Genomic DNA, 24,541 nt, shown 5'->3' on the forward strand with positions numbered 1-24,541 from the left:
TGCCAAATTCAGACTTAAATTGAAGAAAGTAGGGAAAACCACTAGACCATTCAGGTATGATCTAAATCAAATCCCTTATGATTATACAGTGGAAGTGAGAAATAGATTTAAGGGCCTAGATCTGATAGATAGAGTGCCTGATGAACTATGGAATGAGGTTCATGACATTGTACAGGAGACAGGGATCAAGACCATTCCCATAGAAAAGAAATGCAAAAAAGCAAAATGGCTGTCTAGGGAGGCCTTACAAATAGCTGTGAAAAGAAGAGAAGTGAAAAGCAAAGGAGAAAAGGAAAGATATAAACATCTGAATGCAGAGTTCCAAAGAATAGCAAGAAGAGATAAGAAAGCCTTCTTCAGCGATCAATGCAAAGAAATAGAGGAAAACAACAGAATGGGAAAGACGAGGGATGTCTTCAAGAAAATCAGAGATACCAAAGGACCATTTCATGCAAAGATGAGCTCGATAAAGGACAGAAATGGTATGGGCCTAATAGAAGCAGAAGATATTAAGAAGAGATGGCAAGAATACATAGAAGAACTGTACAAAAAAGACCTTCATGACCCAGATAATCATGATGGTGTGATCACTGACCTAGAGCCAGACATCCTGGAATGTGAAGTCAAGTGGGCCTTAGAAAACATCACTATGAACAAAGCTAGTGGAGGTGATGGAATTCCAGTTGAGCTATTCCAAATCCTGAAAGATGATGCTGTGAAAGTGCTGCACTCAATATGCCAGCAAATTTGGAAAACTCAGCAGTGGCCACAGGACTGGAAAAGGTCAGTTTTCATTCCAATCCCAAAGAAAGGCAATGCCAAAGAATGCTCAAACTACCGCACAATTGCACTCATCTCACACGTTAGTAAAGTAGTGCTCAAAATTCTCCAAGCCAGGCTTCAGCAATATGTGAACCATGAACTTCCAGATGTTCAAGCTGGTTTTAGAAAAGGCAGAGGAACCAGAGATCAAATTGCCAACATCCGCTGGATCATGGAAAAAGCAAGAGAGTTCCAGAAAAACATCTATTTCTGCTTTATTGACTATGCCAAAGCCTTTGACTGGTGTGCATCACAAGAAACTGTGGAAAATTCTGAAAGAGATGGGAATACCAGACCACCTGATCTGCCTCTTGAGAAATGTGTATGCAGGTCAGGAAGTAACAGTTAGAACTAGACATGGAACAACAGACTGGTTCCAAATAGGAAAAGGAGTTCGTCAAGGCTGTATATTGTCACCCTGTTTATTTAACTTCTATGCAGAGTACATCATGAGAAACGCTGGACTGGAAGAAACACAAGCTGGAATCAAGATTGCCGGGAGAAATAACAATAACCTCATATATGAAGATGACACCACCCTTATGGCAGAAAGTGAAGAGGAACTCAAAAGCCTCTTGATGAAAGTGAAAGTAGAGAGTGAAAAAGTTGGCTTAAAGCTCAACATTCAGAAAACGAAGATCATGGCATCCGGTCCCATCACTTCATGGGAAATAGATGGGGCAACAGTGGAAACAGTGTCAGACTTTATTTTTCTGGGCTCCAAAATCACTACAGATGGTGACTGCAGCCATGAAATTAAAAGATGCTTACTCCTTGGAAGGAAAGTTATGTCCAACCTAGATAGCATATTCAAAAGCAGAGACGTTACTTTGCCAACAAAGGTCCGTCTAGTCAAGGCTATGGTTTTTCCTGTGGTCATGTGTGGATGTGAGAGTTGGACTGTGAAGAAGGCTGAGTGCCGAAGAATTGATGCTTTTGAACTGTGATGTTGGAGAAGACTCTTGAGAGTCCCTTGGACTGCAAGGAGATCCAACCAGTCCATTCTGAAGGAGATCAGCCCTGGGATTTCTCTGGAAGGAATGATGCTAAAGCTGAAACTCCAGTACTTTGGCCACCTCATGGGAAGAGTTGACTCATTGGAAAAGACTCTGATGCTGGGAGGGATTGGGGCAGGAGGAGAAGGAGACGACAGAGGATGAGATGGCTGGATGGCATCACTGACTCAATGGACGTGAGTCTGAGTGAACTCCGGGAGTTGGTGATGGACAGGGAGGCCTGGTGTGGTGCGATTCATGGGATCGCAAAGAGTCGGACACGACTAAGCAACTGATCTGATCTGATCGGAAGGAGAACCTACTGTGTAGCACAGGGAACTCTACTCAGTGCTCTGTGGTGACCTAAATGGGAAGGAAATCCCCAAAAGAGAGGATATATGTATACGTATAGCTGATTTACTTTGCTTTACAGTAAAAGCTAACACTACATTATAAAGCAATATACTCCAATAAAAATTTTTTTTAAGTGCAAAACATATGTGTGAAACACATTTTAAGTGCAAACATATGTGTGAAATGGAAAATCCTTACGAGACAGGAATAATTGTTGGAGCAAGTACCACCAGGTGATGCTAAAATAACACGCTGCAGAAGCCAAAGAGCTCCCTGTGGCAAACGCTGGCGTCACTAGGGTCAAGGATCTGGGAAATTCAGCAATGAAGTTCCCCTAGAAGGAGTCATTAATATCCAAAAACAGCTTCACAGCCTCTAGCATTAAGCTGTTGGGTGTTTGAAGGCAGAATGTATCTTCTTTGACATATGATGGCCACAACATCTGGAGAAACAAATTGGGGTGAAGCCTTTGCACGTGTGCTAATGAAAACATGTTGTCAAGACAAGGCAGAAGACAAGACAAGGTCAGGGAGCCCTGGGGCTTAATTGATTTGTCTTCCAGGAAAGGCTGGCAGTGGGCAGAGTGACTTGCCCCCAGATATCTGGGGACCAGTCATTAAAAGCTTATTAGAACCCTATATCCTGGCGACAGACCTGAATCAAGCTAATTAAGGAAAGAAAGTTGGTCTACCACCAGTTCCGTCTGAATATTGTTTGCTCACACAAGCATCTTATTGTTGTTCTGTGCCAAAAGTCATTAACAGGACTTCCCTGGTGGCACAGTGGATAAGAATCTGCCTGCCAATGCAGGAGACAGAGGTTTGATCCCTGGTCCAGGAAGACCCCACATGCCTCAGGGCAACTACATCTGTGGGCCACAGCTACTGAAGCCTGGATGCCTACAGCCAGTGCTCCACAAGAGAAGCCACCACAAGGAGAAGCCTCTGCTTTGCAACTAAGAGTAGCCCCTGCTTGCCACGACTAGAGAAAGCCCCTGTGCAGCAACGCAGACTCAGCACAGTCAAATAAACAAAGACTATTTTTATAAAAAATATATATAGTAGCTTCAAGTCCAAGAATTTCTGTGCTTGAAGCCAGAAGTCACTGAATCAGTTCAGTTCAATTCAGTCGGTCAGTTGTATCTGACTTTTTGAGACCCCATGGACTATAGTGTGCCTGTCTTCCCTGTCCTTCACCAACTCCTGGAACTTGCTCAAACTCTTGTCCATCTAGTCGGTGACGCCATTCAACCATCTCATCCTCTGTCGTCCCCTTCTCCTCCTGCCTTCAAACTTTCCCAGCAGCAGGGTCTTTTCCAACAAGTCAGTTCTTCGCATCAGGAAGCCACTGTATAGGGAAGGGAAAATTAAATTCTCAGATTCTGAATTCTAGAACACAGAAAACTGAAAGGGGGATTTTTCTCCAAACATGTGATTGATTCAAAATGTCTTAAATACCTGGGAACATGTAGCAGAGAAGGTCAGTGTCCTGAATACATCAACGTGCCTCCCTACTCAAGTAACGTATATGGCTTCTGAGAAGAGGTACTGAAAAGCCAGGGTTTCCTCCATTTATCACTCTTGCCCCTGCTGAAAGGCCCTGGTAGACCACTCGGAGTGGTGCAGCTACAAGGGAGAAAATGCCAGGACCATATTACATGTGCGTGAGGAGTCAACCTTTACAATTTCAAGTCACTGAGATTTCAGAGTGTGTGTGTTTCTGGTGATAAACACTCTGACTCTTCCAGAATGCCTCCCCCTTCCCACTGCAGCAAATACAGGAAAGCCTACTTCTTCAGTCCATACAATCCAGGAATAAAATTTCTGTGCTTCAGCCAGAGGTTACTGCAGAGGTGAAAGAAATGTTAGTTACCAGACTTGAAAATAGTCTTTGTCTGTTCACAGGGGCATGATTCCCAAACCTGGCAGAGGAATGGAGCTCCCTGGGCTTGACGTGGTGAATTATGTTCATCTGGGCTAAGCAGATTCCATAAATCATGAGAAATTTTTACGGACTCTACTGTAAACAGAGTTGGAGCCCCAAGTCTGACATTTCATACAGCTTAAATTGAGAATAATGGGTCCTTCTTTGACCATTTACCCAATAGGTGGAATAAAATATGAGAGATGAAAGGGCTTTTAAAAATGAGTTTAATGAATCCCTTCAGTTCATTGCAAACATTTTATTATATCCCATGAACAGTGGTCGAAACTGGGAATTCAGGGATAAGTAAGACCTTTCCTCAAGAAACTTATGTTTGTTTTTTGGGTTTTTGTGTGCTTTTTTTTTTGCACCCACATAATGAGGTAGTTATTGCAGCATAGGAAAAAACAAACAATTTTACTAGAATTTTCATTGATAGATGGGAGGGGAGTTTGGGGGAGAATGGATATATGACTGAGTCCTTTCACTGTTCACCTGAAATATCATAACATTGTTAACTGGCTAAACCTCAATACAAAATTAAAAGTTTAAAAAAATAAAAGCAAAAAACTAAAACAAATTTACTGAGAAATAGTAAATAAAATGCAATATATACAGCAATTTAAAAAATGAGATCTATATAGAGCATGGATTTTGCCCAAAATATATTGTGTGAGAAGGGCATAATCAAATTATAAAGTATAAATCCTTTATTGTAAACATGCATTAAGTATATGCTGTCTATAACATTATGACATGTTTCTAAATACGTAGTATAAATATTCTAAATACTAATATGTTCTCTATAAGGTAGGAAAGGATAGATGACTAAGTAAGTTATAAAATTTTTCTCACTATTAAGACATATTCATGTCACAATTGTATGGTTAAATCCACTGTACATCAGTATCTAAGACGTGCGCATGCTCATACGCAGTCACTTCAGGCGTGTCTGACTCTTTGCGACCCTATGGACTGTAGCCTGCCAGGCTCCTTTGTCCATGGGATTCTCGAGGCAAAAATACTGGAGTGGGTTGCCATTTCCTCCTCTGTGGAATCTTCCCGACCCAAGGACTGAACCTGTGTCTCTTGAGTCTCTTGTATTGCAGGCAGATTCTTTACTCACTGAGCCACCTGGGAAACCCATCCAAGACATTTCTGTCTAAATAGTTGACCATGAATCTAATTAAGTTTTTAGAGCCAACTGCCAATTACAGGAAATATAAGACAAAAAAGAATAAGTTAAATGAACCACAAAGAAGCAAACAAAAATCCAGAATTTGGTTGCTGAAAACAACTGATTCAGTTTTCATAACATGCCAATAGTAAGGAGGGAGAGGAAAAAAGATGGGAAGAGTTGGGGGAAGGAGGCTACTGGGAAGAACCAATCTAGATTTTTCAAGAGTCTTAAGAAACATTAATTTGACATATGGACATTAGTTGAAGCAAATAACTGTAAAAGGACATTTATATTTTTCTTTCAGAAAAAAACTTCTGTCATTTTTGTCTGATAAAGAGTTCTTTGGGATATTTATAGGAATGGCATTATTGTGGAAAGGAGCTTATGTTGTAAATAAGAAAACAAATACAGAAACTATACAGTGAGATGTGTGCAATAGGACTTAAATAAAGGATATACGGCTGGGCTTGGTGGAAAAGTAATTAGTGCAGCTTGGGGGCAGACAGAAAGCGTCGTGAATGGATGACGCCCCGCTGGGTCGTGAAGTTGGTTGGCAAAAAATGTGGGACAGATGCTCCAAGAGAGATTTGTGTAAGCGGAGTTAAGAAAGAATGAAAGTGCACGGTAGGCAAAGAAATAATAAACATCTCAAACACTTTTGTGGTCAGAGCTTAGTCGAAGTTTTTTGTTCCTATGCCTGCCATCACACTTAAGTGGCTGTTGCTAGAATATAAGGTGGAGAAATGGTGGTATGTGAGCTGAACATATTGACCAGAGGGAAACTCTATTTCTGTGAAGATGAGATATAATCTAGGTTGAGTTATTAATAAATGATAAATTTGTTTAAAGAGCTTCAAGGGCACGGTATAGGAAACTATAATTTTAAATTGAATTATACCACTATTTTAAGAGGACGGTATTTCGGTTAGTGGTACTTTTAAAAAAATTGCTCATCAGGGACTTCCCTTGGTGGTCCAGCGGTTACAAATCCGCCTGCCGATGCAGAGGACACAGGTTCGATCCCTGGTCCGAGAAGATCCCACTTGCCTCGAGGTCACTAGGTCTATGCACCCCACTTACTGTACAGTACACTGAAGAGCAGCCCTGCCTGGCCACTAGAGAAAGCCTGGCTGGCCGCAGCTAGAGAAAGCCTGCGCGCAGTGATGAAGACCCAGTGCAATCCAAAATAAATAAAATAAAACTGCTCATCATTTTTTACTCCTGCTTTTTTCATCCAGAACATAGAAAATTTAAATGAAGATTTTACCCCTTACGAATTTTGTTTGCACACTGCTGCTGCTGCTGCTAAGTCGCTTCAGTCGTGTCTGACTCTGCGAGACCCCATAGACGGCAACCCAGCAGGCTCCCCCGCCCCTGGGATTTTCCAGGCAGTTTGTACACTAAAATAATTTTAATTTGCTTCGAAGCCAGACTACAGCAATGCATGTATTAAAGCTTGAAGGAAAAAAAAGGGGGGCAGGAGAGAGAAGAAAAGTAAGTATGGTTATCCTTTCCCTGAAATTAACTTCATTGTGTTGCACTGCCCCAACCTCCACCTACGCATTTAAAATGTTTTCCTAAGATTTGTAAAAAAGTTAAATGGAGTTAGGCACCTTCTGAAAAATCAAAAGAGAAACTAAGATTAAAATGTGTCAAAGGAAAATTCACATATTCACTGGAAAAAGGTGTGAAGAAGCCACCACGGAGGTGGCTGCATTCTTCTAATGACAAAAATTAAGTGATTCAAAGAGGCAGTTGGACTTGAGTCTGGTGAGTGTAGATGCCTTGGCTATCAAGGAGACATCTCTCTGGAGGGGCCCCGGTGAAAAGAGCTCCTCCTGATGCTAATGACGTCTTGCACAGAAACCAAGTCACCTGGAATAAATAGAAACCAGTGATGCAATGCTGTTGTAGGCTCCCCTTTGGGAGAAGGGCTGAGGTGGATTTGGGGAAGAGTTTCAGCTAAAGATGGCTTCCCTGGTGCCTTAGCAATACAGGAGACCCTGGTTTGATCCCTGGGTTGGGAAGATCCCCTGGAGAAGGAAAAGGCAACCCACTCCAGTATTCTTGCCTGGAGAATCCCATGGACAGAGGAGCCTGGTAGGGTCACAAAGAGTCGGACATGACTGAGCAACTGACACTTTCACAATATGTTTCAGCTGAAGGTGAAGAATGGACTCTTGGGACTTCCCTGGCAGTCCAGCGATTAAGACTCTGCACTTCTACTGCAGGGATCTTGAATTCCATCCCTGATCAGAGAACCAAGATCCTACATGACTTGCTGAGCCGCACAAATAAACAAATAAATAAATAAATAATATATATATATATATATATTTTTTTTTTAAACAGTGTATTCCTATGGGAAAGGGCTAGGTAGTTAACTGATGAGAAATACTGAGCTGGTGAGGTGAGAACACTTGGATCAGGTCTCCAAACGGGGAGTCAGAGCGATTAACCAAGGACACGAAAGTATAAGGAGGCAGAGAAAGAGAAAGTTGAACCCCCTCACAGAGGGAGGAGAAGCCCTGATGGAAGAACTTATCCCAGACTTTAGATAACTTGGTAACAGCTGTTGTGTGAAGAGGCAGCACTCCCGGGGAATGTGCATGCGCCCTCTTCAGGACGCACAGGCTAATTTCAGAATAAAGAAGATTGAGCTACTCCCTGGTGGAAGCAAGACTGTAATCTGATTTTGTACTCTCCTAGTGCTTTGTCTTTATGCTTCGCGTCTTATTTTTTTTCTCATCCTTGAGACATGATGGATATACCCTGTGCAAATAGCAAGCTGGTATGTGAATGGGAACATCCTTGATCGTACGCAGATGGCCTGATTCTCAAATAGTGTGCTCGTGTTTTGGAATGGAATGTCATATATTTCAAAATGTGGAGCATTTACAACGAGGGGAAAATCATTGTAAGACATATTATGTCCATATGGTTAAATATGAAATCTGTGTTAAGATGGAATTTTATGTGCTTTCAAATATGGTTTAGACTATAAACTCTTGGTTGATGTCTTTAATAGATAAAGAATCTAACAAGTGGAATAAAGAAAAAACAAAGACCACAGATAGAAGATATATAAGAGAAGAAATAGAATGAAAAGTAAACCTCGACTTTTCCAATAACAAAATGTAGTAAGTATACCAGCTCTAGTGAAAGTATTTTAGTTACACATAAAATTATATGCACAAATGTAATATTCCAGCTTTATAGTTATGTCATGGCAAAAAGAAATGCTATGAAAACTAATACTTTCTGGCTAACAGGAGGGGAAAAAAAGAAATCCAGTGATGGAATATTGAAGAACTTTCTAAAATAATTTATGTTTGTTTGTTTGTCATTGAGTTCAGGTATCCAGCCTGGATTCACTGTGCCTTCTTAACAACCAATTTTATCCCAGTGGATTGCACTGAATGCTGGCCACCAAAGAAAACACAGATCAACATTTTAATTTATGGTCTTTAAGGGAAAATTGTTCATGGTGTTGTACTCTTCAATGGAAGGTATTTGAAACTAATTACTCTAGTGCTAGAAGAAGATTAATTACTGTGGCTTTATCCACATTAAGCAGTATCACTCTCCAGAAACTGTGCTGTTTGGTGTCGCTGGTTGAGTCTTTATTGAATTCAAACTCAAGGTAGTAAACCAAGGCTCTAGGGCTCCCACAATCTGGCCAGAAGAGAACTCAAGTACCACCTCTAGATTATCTCTGTTATCTCTCTGTTATCTGTCTGTTATCCTTGGTCCCTGTGTTTTCTCATAAATGTGACTGTGTACAGTCTCCAGTGGGAGGGAAGGGGACAAGGCGTGTCTGCACTCTAAGACTCAGGCCCAGGGGCATCAAAATCATCCAACTGTACTTAAAGTTGGTACATTGTATTGTATATAAATTACACTCTCCAAAGATGACTTATTAAAAAGCAGAGACATTACTTGACCAACAAAGGTCCATCTAATCAAAGTTATGCTTTTTCCAGTGGTCGTGTATAGATGTGAGAGTTGGACCATAAAAAAAGCTGAGTGCAGAAGCTGATGCTTTTGAACTGTGGTGTTGGAGAAGACTATTGAGAGTCCCTTGGACAGCAAGGAGATCAAACCAGTCAATCCTAAAAGAAATCAACCCTGAATATTCATTGGAAGGACTGATGCTGAAGCTGAAACTTCAATACTTTGGCCACCTGATGTGAAGAACTAACTCATTTGAAAAGACCCTGATGCTGGGAGGGATTGGGGCAGGAGGAGAAGGGGAAGACAGAGGATGAGATGGTTAGATGGCATCATGGACTCGATGGACACGAGTTTGAGTAAGCTCTGGGAGTTAGTGAAGGACAGGGAAGCCTGGCGTGCTGCAGTCCCTGGGGTTGCACATAGGTGGACATGACCGAGTGACTGAACTGAACTAACTAAAGATGATTTAAAGCAGATAATGAAGGGGGACTTCCCTGTTGGTCCAGAGGAGAAGAATCCACATGCCATAACTCAGACCCTACTCAGCCAAATAAATAACTACTTTTTAAAAAACTTAAAAATAAAGCAGATAACAGAGAAAACACATAAAGATTTTTTCTTGGCAACTAAGACATGAAACTCCAAGTTACACAAAACACGTTTTCTACACGGGGTAGCATCCTTTCTAGTTTTTTGTAAATGTGTAAGGAGTCTGTCCTGAGAATCATTCTGTTAGATGAAAACTCCCAAGCTTCTCTCCCCAAACCTAGAGCTGTATGCAGTTGCCCAAATATATTTACTAATTTTGGAACTTCATGGTTCCTCCTCAGAGATGCACATTATTTACTTCATCTGAAGCCCAGCAGCATCCAAGGAAAACAAGATCATCTTTCCTCCAGTCTCTAGCAGCAAGAAGAAGGGGGAAGGAAAATCAATACGTCTGATCATCTTTCTTCTCCACACAGAGCAAATAGGTTGGGGTGGGTCGTTATTCATCTCTGCTGGTGGAAATTGGGCTCTTAAGTATTGGAGAAGCAGAAAGCAAATTTGGAAAACAAAATGTGTCTTTAACTTCATGGCTGAACAGCATGCTGAGGGATCGTTAATTGCATACACCATAGTTTTAAGATCCGTGACACATTCCAAGATGATACTGGGTCTGTGGTTTCTAGGTTGTTACTCCTTTGAAAAATCAATTATGAAAATTACAGCCTATCAACTTCCCCACACATAAGTGTCTTCAGGTGGACTCTTGAGAAAAGCTTGGAATAAAATATGGGAAGACTAGTTCTCAGTGTAGCTGGATGCCAGTTAAACAATGCAGAGGGTCCAAAGGGAGGCATTATTTTCATATTGCTTTGTTTTGTTGTTTGCTTTTTCTAGATCAAGGGTTAACATGTCTTTTTTTTCTGTAAAGGATCAAATAGTAAATCACTCTGCAGGTCAAAAAGGCAAAATCAAGAACATTATATGAGGATTTCTATATCCATTTAAAATGAAAAAACATTTTTAGCAGGTGGACTTTGCAGGACAAGGGTCAGCCCACAGGCCATAGTTGCTGACCCTGTTTTAGATGGTCTCTAAAGTCCCAATCTACTCTGAACATGGACTCTGGTGGTTCAGTGGTTAAGAATCTGCCTTGCAATGCAGGGAATGTGGGTTCAATTCCTGGTTGGGGAACTAAGATCCCCACATGCTAAGGAGCAGCTAATCCCATGCACCATGACCAGAGAGTCTGCAGGCCACAACCAAGACCCTGCTTGGTACAAGTAAGACTCGATATGGCCAAAGAAAGAAATGATTTTTTTAAAAAAGAAAATGTATGTGGCTTGCTCCAGGCTACCCACAGCTAATTAGAGCAGTTGGACTAACTCAAGTTCCCTGTGATTTTCCCCAATATGCATAGTTCATCAGATGTCTCTTGGTGCTATAACAAAGTATCGCATACTTAGCGGTTTAAAAAACAAATTCATTCTTTTACAGTTCTGGAAATCAGAAATTGAAAAGGGGCATTTTGTGGGTAAAATCAAGGTGTTGGTAAGGCTAGTTTCTTTCCAAGGCTCCAGGGAAGATTCTGTTTCTTTCGTTTTCCAGCTTTTAGAGCCACCCAATTTCCTTGGCTGATGGTGCCTTCCTCAGTCTCAAGAATAAGTACTGTAGCATTGCGAATCCCTCTGTGACACTGACCCCTCTTCTGTTTCCTCTTTCACTGTTAAGTGTAACAGAGGAGAGCAGACCCGGCTCCATGTTGGATCTACTCCTTTAGCTCTGATCCTTGTGCCCTGTGGCTTGTGCTGAGTCACGTTGGCTCTGCATCTTTTGCCTTTTCTTGTTGCTGTTCAGTTGCTAAGACATGTCGACTCTTTGTGACCCCATGGACTGCCAGGCTTCCCTGTCCTTCACTATCTCCTGGAGTTTGCTCCAACTCATGTCCATTGAGTCAATGATTCCCTCCAACCATCTCATCCTGTGTCATCCCCTTCTCCTCCTGCCCTCGATCTTTCCCAGCATCAGGGTCTTTTCCAGTGAGTCAGCTCTTCACATCAGGTGACCAAAGTATTGGAGCTTCAGCTTCAGCATCAGTCCTTCCAGTGAATATTCAGGATTGATTTCCCTTAGGTTTGATCTTCTTGTAGTCCAAGGGACACTTAAGGGTCTTCTCCAGCACCACAGTTCAAAGCATCAATTCTTGGCACTCAGTTTTCTTTATGATTCAATTCTCACATCTGTACATGACAACTGGAAAAACCTTGGCTTTGCCTATACAGACCCTTGTTGGAAAAGTGATGTCTCTGCTTTTTAGTACCTTTTGCCTAGAGCCTGATATATACAGGAGAGCCCAGTGCATATTTGTGGATAATGTGGCAAAAATAAATACATTAGAAGCTAGCAAACACTGCTCACATTTTGCCTTCATGTTTTCCATCTTAAGATGAGAATGGTAAGCAAACCACTTTGCTACTGGGATTTCAAATAATCTGCCAGTGTTATGATTCTGGAGCATTACTGAGCTTAAAGCTTTGTGTTTATTTATGTGATGGGGAATCCGCTCCCAGCCTGTTCAAAATCCCAGGTACAAAAGAGCCTGGAAATGAACAGTTTGACTCTAGTAAGACATTCTCACAGAATGAAATAAGACTCAGTTTTTAAGAAGACATATTAATACACTGTTTTAATTCCGTATGCAAATCCCCCTAGGAGAGTGATGAGAGGGCGTGTCCTCCTGATCAATGAGACAAGCTGATAGGCCAGGAGGGATGAGAGGTTTAAATACAGGGAAAAATCAAGAGCCATGGTTTCAATATCAACCCAATTTCCCCACATCCTGGCTACCAGGTCCCCTCCCTCTCCACCTGATGTTTACATGTATGATTGATGTTATGTGAGGAATTCCTTACATGCACCTCATGTCAGACTGTCTAGGGTAGAAACCATTAAAAATGAGCTCCTTTGTTTTAAAATTCGACACTCAGAAAACTGATTTCCAAGTACAAGTAAATCATGGTGTTTTTATGACCGGGGAGAATTTGTTTTCCTCTTGCCATCTTGTTCAAGGCACAGTCCCTGTTCACTAATGTTCATTTTTCTGAATTTGACCCCAGTCTCTCAACTGCAAAACATTCCAGTGGCAAATCAAGAAACCACAGCATGGTTTGCAGAACAAGAAAGAAAGATTCATGATATTGTCAGAAAATAACCGAGTTAGGGACTTCCCTGGCAGTCCAGTGGTTAAGACTCCATGCTTCCAATGCAGGGGGAACAAGTTTGAATCCTAGTTGGACCCTAGTTGGGGAACTATTAATAAGATCCCACACGCTGTGTGGCATGGCCAAAAAGCAATTCACCTGTTAGCGTTCTGTGCTAAATTAGGTGCCACTGGACCCTAGGTTCTTAACTCTGCTACAGCAACAAAACTCTTCTCTTTCCTAGAGCCCCTCCCCACTTTTAGGTATATTAACCAGTAAGTTTTTGTTGCAATTACCAAAGATTCAGCTCAATTTCCTTCTCCAAGACATTGTTTTGTTTGTTGTCCAATCTCCTTTTCATAGATATTACCCTTTCTTTTTTTAATCCCTGCTCTATCCTGGGCACTTGTTTTTCCTAGAAACACATAACGCTTTCCAGCTAACTTTTATTTACAGATCTGTCTCCTAACAAACCCATTAAATTCTAATCAGTGAGGTAATGAACCCTTTGCAAATTAAGTTGGTTAGTAAGGCAATGATTTGGAGGAGCTAACGGGATGAATGGGAGTTTGTCTGAGATGAATCCTTCTCGTGTTCTGGAACTTGCCCCTAAACAAGTTATCGAAACACAAACAGGAGGAAATGCACAAATGCACAGAGAACTGAAGGATGGTTTGAAAGCCACTGATGAATTTTCATCTCTCTGTGCAGTATATAAAAATGTCACCTAAAAGTATGGTGAGAGAGACATCCTTGTCAAGATAAAGCCTTTCAGCACAGTTAAGACCAGGGGGAGCATATTGAAATGTCACCACTAGTAAAGATGGAGCTTGCCAGTTCTGCCAAAAAAAAAAAAGTTTCCATAGGAAATGCTACATTTAATCTCCATTCTAGTTTATATGTTTTAGAATAGGCTTTGGTTTACAGGAAAATTGTGCAGAAAATACAGCAAGTTTCCATATACTCCTTCTCCCCTACATACCTTCTGCTAATACATTTTATTTATTCCTTGTGTCACGTGGGCTCTGTCACTGTGGTGCATGGATTCTCTAGTTGTAGCACACAGGTTTAGTTGCTTTGTGGCCTGTGGGATCTTAGTTACCTGACCAGGTATTGAACCCTCATCCCCCACATTAGGAGGCTGATTCTTAACCACTGGACCACCAGGGAAGTCCTTTCCTCTACTCTTAGTGTGACGCATTTCTCACAGTGGATGGACTCGTATCAGTGCATCTTTGTTCACTATAGTCCAGTTTACATTTGGGTTCACTGTTTGTGTTGGACATTTCTGTGCATAATATCCTGTATCCACCATTATAGTGTCAAGCGTATAAGTTGCACTGCCCACAGATTCCTCTTGTTCTCCTGTTTGTCATCCTCCCCTCAACTCCTGGCCACCACTGATCTGCTTATTGTCTCCATTGCTTTGTTTTTCCCAGAATGATATAGAGTGGGACTCATACTGTATGCAGCCTTTCAGATTGGCTTCTTTCATATAACAATATACATAACAACCTAAGGTCCCTCTATGTCTCACTGTATCTCTGTAACACATTTCTTTTTAAATCCCTATTCCAGTCTATGGGCTTTTTTCCCAGTTTTATTGAGAAATAGTTGACATATGTCACTGTATAAGTTTAAGGCATATGATGTGATGACTTGATTTACATATACTGTGAAATGCTTGGGTTTCCCTTGTAGTTTAGCTGGTAAAGAATCCGCCTGCAATGCGGGAGACCTGGATTCAGTCCCTGGGTTGGGAAGATCCCCTGGAGAGGGGAAAGGCTACCCACTGCAGTATTTTGGCCTGGAGAATTCCACAAACTGTATAGTGCACAAGGTTGCAATTATTGCAATAGTTTTTTAATGAAAAATGTATTTTTATGTAAAAAATACATGATTATTCCAATCCCAAAGAAAGGCAATGCCAAAGAATGTTCAAACTACCAGACAATTGCACTCATCTCACACGTTTGTAACGTAATGCTCAAAATTCTCCAAGCCAGGCTTCAGCAATATGTGAACTGTGAACTTCCTGATGTTCAAGCTGGTTTTAGAAAAGGCAGAGGAACCAGAGATCAAATTGCCAACATCCTCTGGATCATGGAAAAAGCAAGAGAGTTCCAGAAAAACATCTATTTCTGCTTTATTGACTATGCCAAAGCCTTTGACTGGTGTGCATCACAATAAACTGTGGAAAATTCTGAAAGAGATGGAAATACCAGACCAACTGACCTGCCTCTTGAGAAACCTGTATGCAGGTCAGGAAGCAACAGTCAGACCTGGACATGGAACAACAGACTGGTTCCAAATAGGAAAAGGAGTACATCAAGGCTGTATATTGTCACCCTGTTTATTTAACTTCTATGCAGAGTACATCATGAGAAATGCTGGACTGGAAGAAACACAAGCTGAAATCAAGATTGTCGGGAGAAATATCAATAACCTCAGATATGCAGATGACATCACCCTTATGGCAGAAAGTGAAGAGGAACTAAAAAGCCTCTTGATGAGAGTGAAAAAGGACAGTGAAAAAGTTGGCTTAAAGCTCAACATTCAGAAAACGAAGATCATGGCATCTGGTCCCATCACTTCATGGGAAATAGATGGGGAAACAGTGGAAACAGTGTTAGACTTTATTTTTTTGGGCTCCAAAATCACTACAGATGGTGACTGCAGCCATGAAATTAAAAGACACTTACTCCTTGGAAGGAAAGTTATATCCAACCTAGATAGCATATTCAAAAGCAGAGACATTACTTTGCCAACAAAGGTCCGTCTAGTCAAGGCTATGGTTTTTCCTGTGGTTGTGTGTGGATGTGAGAGTTGGACTGTGAAGAAGGCTGAGTGCCGAAGAATTGATGCTTTTGAACTGTGGTGTTGGAGAAGACTCTTGAGAGTCCCTTGGACTGCAAGGAGATCCAACCAGTCCATTCTGAAGGAGATGAGCCCTGGGATTTCTTTGGAAGGAATGATGCTAAAGCTGAAACTCCAGTACTTTGGCCACCTCATGCGAAGAGTTGACTCATTGGAAAAGACTCTGATGCTGGGAGGGATTGGGGGCAGGAGGAGAAGGGGACAACAGAGGATGAGATGGCTGGATGGCATCACTGACTCAATGCACGAGAGTCTGAGTGAACTCTGGGAGTTGGTGATGGACAGGGAGGCCTGGTGTGCTGTGATTCATGGGGTCACAAAGAGTCAGACACGACTGAACGACTGAACTGAACTGAACTGAACATATATTTTTTTAATGCAAACTGTATTTTTTTTAATGGAAATGATGTTATCTTGTCATCCATTTGTTGGAGAGCACTTTTCCATAAGTCTCTGACAGGTCACAATGGATCACTGGCATTCAGTAAGAGTTGAAACCAACATTTTATGTATGTATGTATGTGGATATTTATTTACTGAAACCAACATCTTAAATGAAGTAGAATAGAACAGAACAAAATAGAACAGAACAGAAAGAAGAAAATATTGAAGGTCATTTCATTTGACAAAGAAATTATAGATTTGTAAAATTTTATTTCTGTGGTACATATGTATGTGTGGGCATGGGTAGTGAGACATGAAATATATTTCTCACCACAGTTGTCTGTGTATCTGTGGAGAGCTGGTTCCAGGAATCCACTCTGTGGATAACAAACACCATGGATGCTGGAGTCCATATATAAAATAGCAGTGTTTGCACATGACCTGTGCACATTCTCCCTAAATCATCTTCAAGTTACTTATAACACCTGAAAGTAACAGTGAAAATGTTAGCCACTAAGTCATGTCCAGCTCTTTGCGACCTCATGGACTGTAGTCCACCAGGTTCCTCTCTCCATAGAATTCTCCAGGCAAGAACACTGGAGAGGGTTTCCGTTCCCTTCTCCAGGGGATCTTCCTGACCCAGGGATCGAACCTGGGTCTCCCACAGTGCAAGCAGATTCTTTACCCTCTGAGCCACCAGGGAAGCCCTTCTAATACCTGATACAATGTAAATGGAATGGCAACCTCAAGTTTTGCTTTCTGGAACTTGCTGGGTTTTTTTTTTCTCAGATCTTTTTGATCTGCGGTTGGTTGAATCCACAGATTCGGAAGCTGCAGACATGAATATGGAGGGATGACTGTATGTATTTTTCACTGAGTTGTATGTAGTGAAAAATCAGATCACTGGGACTTCCCTAGCAGTCCAGTGTTGGGATTCTGTGCTTCCACTGCAGGGGTTCTGAGTTCCATCCTTGGTCAGGGTACTAGGATCCCACATGCTGCAATGCAGCAAAAAAAAAAAAAAAAGAAGTAATAAATAGTAGCAATATAAATAATAGTAAATAGTCATAAAAGTACTAACTAAATAAACAAAATAATCTTGAACTCATCAGAAACAACTCACAGTCAAATTACTAAGTTTTGGTGGACTCTGTTATACAGATATGGTAAAGTAGAATAGGTAATGATATTATGACTTTTATAATTTTCTTATATAGTAGCTATTTATCTACACGGCCACTAAAAGAAAAAAACTTTTTTTATGGGATAGTGAGAAAATACTTATAATCGTTAAACATGTCATATGTAAATATGTTTATTATGGGTAGTTCTGATGTAAAGGATGTGTAACACACCATTTACAATGAATAATAGAAATAGGATGTTATTTATTGTAAATTCCATAGAGCTAATTGATATCCAGATGATGTTTGGTTGATTTTTGTGATCTTGTGTCTCAGTAGATAGAACACGGTTGCAGTTCAATCAAGATTTGACCGATGGCAACGCCTCTCACTCTGTTCTTCCCATTAAGCTTGTTGTCACTGTGTCTGATATGTAATCCACTTGAAATGATTTTTCACTCTCACTAGATCTAGACTCATTAGCTTGAAACCTCTTTCAGCTTCAGCACTGCTCATTGCAATAGTGTTAACTATCTCTTTCACAGGGGATTAGAACATTGCTTGGTTTTAAATTCTTTGATAATGGTTATATTTACAACAAGCTCACAAAATGCTTGGCAATCAGCTCTTGCAAGGCGGTGTGATCTGGCTTTCAGCACATCACTCTTACCAACCTTTTCAGTTGCCTTTATTTTGAAATATGGGAAGGCTTAGGCGTAAAAATGGCTGTGAGTTTTATTACCTCCATTAATTTGTGAAGGAGCTTGCATAATCCTCTTTATATATAAATCATCCCTGTTTCCTGCCTGGTTTTGCATTGTCTGGATAAGAGAGAGTTAGATGCTGCACACTAATTATTCATTAATAAGTACAGATTAATTGGTGCTCAGAAAATGCTTTTTCTAATGGATTCATTGAAAGTATCACTGGGTGATTGGCGAACTCAGCAAATGACTTTGAACAAGCACTTCTCACAGTGAATGGTGATTACTGAAAAGCAAATCATGCAATAAATTCCATCACTGACATTGTGATTGGAAAAGTGGCTAACCTGAGAAGTTCCCACTTCAGATTTTAGAAATAGAAAACTGCAATTTCCTGAAGCCAAATTGTCCCAGGTCCAATCCCAGACATGTTACTTACTTATTTACTTGCTAGACTTCAGGCAAATTACTATCTATTTTAGTTTTCTCATCTGTATAATGGGTATAGTAGGAATAGTTCCCAGGCATTTATAACAATGACATGAAGTAACCAATATATGTATAAGTGCCAGCTGTAATTGTCACTGTGTTACTGAACTTGTTTCATATTTTCTCTTGCAAACATCTGCCAGTTAACCCAGAGCACGAAATGCCTCATGCTGATCTTCACCCCTGAATTCTTTTCACAGTGTGTTGTAGGTTGATGACTGCAGTGGCTAATGACTTGATTCTTGTCCAACTGAATGATGGCCAACATTCTTTATTTTACAATCCCCTCTCTTTTGGTCTTAATTTCAAAGAAGGCTTGGGAGGCATTTCAGGACCCATTTGTCCTATGGTGCTAGAAATGCTCATTTCCAGGTCAGCTGAGGATTTTGTTGGCGGGCCACTCAATGTGCCATTATTACTGGACTCTGTGTGTGCTTAGCTGTGCTCAACTCTTTGTGACCCTATGGACTTTAGCTCACCAGATTTCTTCTGTCCATGGAATTTCCCAGGCAACAATATTGGAACAGGTTGGCATTTTTTCCTCCAGGGGATCTTCCCAATCTAGGGTTTGAACCCATGTCTCCTGCATTGGCAGGCAGACTTTTAACCACTGAGCAATGTGGGAAGAGACATTACTGGACTAGGCCTCTGTTAACAGTAAGCAAATGCCTCCAGATCATCTATCTTACTGGTCTTTTATGATATTGGAAACTGTTGCCTCCTATTGCTTCTTCCCACTGTAATTGTACAACTGTAAATTATATTTACAGTTACAGTATTACAGTCATTGACCTCATACAACTATATTATTGGTCAATCATTCCATGTTGCAAAGTCATCCTTATTTTTATCGGAGGCTCAGTGAAACATTTAGTAATACTAGAAGCAATAATCTCATAAAATAGGCAGAATACCAGTAATATAGCTGGTTACATTAATAAGGTCATAAGTAAGTATAGGTGTGGCCCAGTATGTTCCCAGGTCACAGGACCAAGTCTGTTCTGCACCAATCTTTATCTTTAAGGGAAATGATATATTGGCATTGTTCATAAATTTCACCAAAGTACAAGGTGAGTGATGGGTCATTATGAACCTTTACAGGATTGAGAAAGGAATCTTATCCTCCAATCAGTTACATGGCTGATACCAGAAGGAGAAAAATTGACCTTTATTGTTGGGCAGGTATTTCTGCCATTAGGAAGGTCTGGTTTATGCAGAAGTCAGGTGCACACTGGAGGAGAGGGAGGAGGCCAAATTAGGTAAAGAAAACTTTTTGTTTAATTTCTTTGCCTTGCCTCTGATGAATTTTATTTTCATCAAAACGAAACAGTGAATTGCCTACATGACTGACTGATGAAAATTGGCACTCAGCTCAAAGATTATTCTTTTTTAAATGTTTTATTATTTTTATTGAAGTATAATTGAGTTACAACCCTGGTAATTGCTGTTGTACAACAAAGTGATTAGGTTATACATATATACACATTATTTTTTAAATATCCTTTTCCATAATGGTTCCTTATAGGATTGTTTTTAATTGGAGGATAATTGCTTTAAAATTTGTTAGTTTCTGTTGTACAACATGAGTCAGCTATAAGTGTACATTTATCACCACCCTCTAGAGCCTCCCTCTCCTCACCATCCCACCCCTCTAGGTCTCTGCAGAGCACCAAAGTCACCTCCTGTGCACACAGCAGCTTTCCACTAGCTATTTATTTTATGTCAAAGATTATTCTTTCACGTGTCTCTTGCAGTTTGTAATCTTTTGACTGAGATGCACACATGTGTATTTCAATGACCATAACATAGAACTATGTGGATCAAAGGCAGGATAAACAAGGTGTACGTTCCCTTGGGTATACATTTCATCTGCTATCCTACTGGGGTTTTATACCACCGACCACTGATTCTTATGATGTTTACATCATATACTCTTTAAAAACATGCTACATAAAATCAGCTGCAATGTAGTAGAAAGTTCCCAAGTGAAGATACCAGTGGCACAATTAGACTTGCCAATTTCAGGCAATTTCATTCAATATCAGAATTTTGTAACACATGACAGCATTTATGGCCCTTGATTGCCTGTCTTCTCATTTTAAAAGAGAGATAAAGCATCTTTCTCTCAGGATTCTCTTCACAATTTAATGAAATAATTCCATGTTTGTGTGTACACATACCTGTAAGCATTCAACACATTTTATTCACTTGTTGACATTATCCCCATTATTCTTAAAATTAGGGAAAGTAGGGTGCCAGCTGCTGCTTGGCAACTGCTACTCAGATTGATCACCTTTGAAACACTTTTAAAAACAAGTTGGATAAAAAGGAACAAGATTGAGTCATTTTTGAGATGTGGATGGACCTAGAGTCTGTCATACAGAGTGAGGTAAGTCAGAAAGAGAAAAGCAAATATCGTATATTAATGGATACATGTGGAATCTAGAAAAGTGGTACAGACAAACTTATTTGCAGGGCAGGAATAGAGATACGGATGAAGAGAACGGACGAGTGGACACGGGAGGGAGAGGAGGTGGGGTGAACTGGGAGATTAGGACTGACACATTTACACTACCATGTGGAAAACAGATAGCCAGTGGGAAGATGCTGTATAGCACAGGGAGCTCAGCTCAAGGCTCTGTGGTGACCTAATAGGTGGGAGGGGTGGGAGGAGAAGGTGAGGGTGGGAAGGCGTTCCAAGAGGGAGGAGATTTATGAATACATATGGCTGATTCCTTCTCTGGAGAAGGAAATGGCAACCCACTCCAGTGTTCTTGCCTGGAGAATCCCAGGGACGGGGGAGCCTGGTGGGCTGCCGTCTATGGGGTCACACAGAGTCGGACACGACTGAAGTGACTTAGCAGCTTAGCATGGCTGATTCACTTCTTTGTACAGCAGAAACTGACATGACATTGTAAAGCAATTATCCTCCATTAGAAAAAAACACACTGGTTTTAATATATATCTATTTTTTTAATGAAGCAATCAGCCATAGAGTTTAACTTTGGTCAGGTTTACAGTATGTTTTAAATCTTGAAACTGTGCATTTTTAGTAGCATATTTATGAAAAAGCTGTGGGTTTTTTTTTTTTTCTCTTTTACCACAGTAATTCTTTTGAAAACTCAAGCAGTAGGTGAGGCTCCCATTGTGCCTCAGTTCTGCTGAGGGAGATAAATGAGATCAGGAGGATATTGAGAATGGATGTTCTTTAAAGTGCCTTCAGCCAGTGCCATTCATGGCTAAATAAGGAAAGAAAAATCAGTGTGATCATGCCTAAACCCTCCCACTCTGCCTTTCTGCTTCCCCACACTTCTGTACATGTGTGCATATGTATATGCATGTATGTATGTATTTGCATACACACTTGTGTACATATCTATGTATACACACAAACATGGATATTGCCACTTGAAGTGTAGAGAATAATCAAGGTCAGCAGAAACACAATGGAAATAGATAGCTATAAAATGGTATTTTTTTTTTACATGTTCAAAGGCTGAAAATGTAGTCATGAGTTTAAATGAAAAAAGGACACCTCAGTTTTGGAGACTTTACAAGAAGCACATAGCACATGTAAATCAGAGTATATGTGAATACAGCATCAAAGAGAATGCTGGACTCAAGAAGGAGGGGATATATGTATATTATGGCTTATGGCTGATTCACATCGTATGGGAGAAACCAACACAATACTGTAAAGCAATTATCCTCCAGTTAGAAAAAATTTTTAAAAGAGAATGCTGGAAAGTAGCAGAAGGACCATTGGACAGGGTGGTGTTGTAGGCTGGTGGGAGAAAGAGCTCTTGAATTGGCTGTGTTAAATCATATTTAAACTGAGATGACTGATTTTCCAATCAGTCTGTCCAAGCCCTGGTAGCAATATGGCGGCCTTTGCAGAGCTTGGGACACAAGCCAATGGGATTTGCATGAGTATTTTAGCAAAATAAATGGAGATAACCATAATGGTTGACTGATGTGAGTCTTTTTTGGCAAATCCTACTACAAATGGACTATTTTCCTTTTTTGATCTCTTAGGGAGAGATCTGGAGATTCAGTCCCTGAAATAATATATTTTCACTCTTAGCTAAAGTGACTTGTGTGTTCTTTTTGCCTCATGACCCACTTCTTCAACCTCTATGAAAATTCACATAGAGTTTCCATGTTCTGGAAAGTTGTTTTTGTTATTTAGTCACTAAGTTGTATCCAACTCTTTTGTGACCCCAGTCAAGAATACCAGCTGCTGCTAAGTCACTTCAGTCGTGTCCGATTCTGTGCGACCCCATAGACGGCAACCCATCAGGCTCCCCCGCCCCTGGGATTCTCCAGGCAAGAACACTGGAGTGGGTTGCCATTTCCTTCTCCAATGCATGAAAGTGAAATGTGAAAGGGAAGTCGCTCGTTGTGTCTGACTCTTAGCGACCCCATGGACTGCAGCCTACCAGGCTCCTCCATCCATGGGATTTTCCAGGCAAGAGTGCTGTAGTGGTGTTGGAGATATGTCTCCGGGACTTGGAACTGGCGAACCTGAAAGAACAGCACTTGGACAGTCTCTGCAAGGACTGACAAGTTTATTTCTGCAGTCAAGCCTTTTTATAGGAGCAAGGAACAAAGAGTTTAGAGCATACAGCCAGCAGAACACATACAAGACTAGGATATAATCAGTAAAAGGTACTTCAAGGAACAGCGCATTCTTAGTGACCCATGTATTTATCCATGACCGATTTTCTCAGGCAATGTCTTTAATGTTTAATTGTTAAATCTAGGCGCCGAGCATAGCCAAAGGCAGGAAATGTTCTTCAGCAATCAGTACACAAATGCCTGGGTACTTCTGGCCCTTCGCCATTTTCCCACGGACTTTCTCCTTCAAGGCTGTTTAGCACTGGGCCTCCCAACAAGTAGGGTGCCATTGCCTTCTCCAAGGAATACCAGAGTGGGTTGTAAAACAGAGAAATCTGAGCCTTTGGGAATTCACCACTTGTAAGTGGTGGCAGAATGGTATAATGTGTGTGTGTGTTAATTGTTCAGACATGTCCCACTCTTTGTGACCCCGTGGATTGAAGTACAACAGGCTCCTCTGTCCATGGGATTCTCCAGGCAAGAATACTGGAGTGGGTAGCCTTTCCCTTCTCCAGGGGATATTCCCAAGCCAGGGATCGAACCTGTGTCTCCTGCATTGCAGGCAGATTCTTTACCATCTGAGCCACTAGGAAAGCCTAGTATGATGTTAGTCATGCATTTTACCTCTGAAGCTACTTGTAAACTTCTCTGTCCTCCTTGGCACAGCTCAGGTGTAACAGGAAACAGCCACCAGCAGAGACACTGAATTTCAAGTACATTTTATGTGGAATATCAAATACTGCTGAATCAGGGAGGGCTAAATCCATTGCATCTGAATTACTCTCTTAGGATAGTTCAAGAGTACCCTGAGGTACCAGAAATAATATTGGGCTGCAAGTTAGGGGACCAGCTGAGTGAGTTTCTAGTCTGGTCAGTTCAGCTTGCTGGACCTCAGTTTCCCTGTATATGATGTGAGAGGTCTCCTATTTAGTACTGAAACTATATTATTAAGTTTTAAAATCGAAAAAGGCAAGTCCAGGTATGATACAGACTTCACACAAAGTTAGAGTCAGAGCAGGGGGGCAAAAACATCATTGGATTTGCTTTCTTTTGTGTGATGGCATCAAGCTTAGAAAGTTCTTTCAAATTAGTAGCAATGATGTCTTCAGAGAATTCCCAGCTTCATCTTTATAGCCTCTGATCCAAAAAAGGGGGAGAAAAGGATATTTTAAAAAGTCATCTTTATCAGTCCCAAATATACACTGTTGAAGCTATAAATAAAATAGGTAAGTAACAAGAATCTACTGTATAGCACAGGGAACTCAACTCAGTCCTCTGCATGCATGCTAAGTCGATTCAGTCATATCTAACTCGTTGGAACCCTTTGGACTATAACCTGCCAGGCTTCTTTGTTCATGGGATTCTCCAGGCCAGAACACTGGAGTGGGCTGCCATGCCCTCCTCCAGGGGATCTTCCAGACCCAGGGATCCA

This window comes from Bos mutus, chromosome 17 (assembly GCF_027580195.1).
Source record: "Bos mutus isolate GX-2022 chromosome 17, NWIPB_WYAK_1.1, whole genome shotgun sequence".
Lineage (NCBI taxonomy): Eukaryota > Metazoa > Chordata > Mammalia > Artiodactyla > Bovidae > Bos > Bos mutus.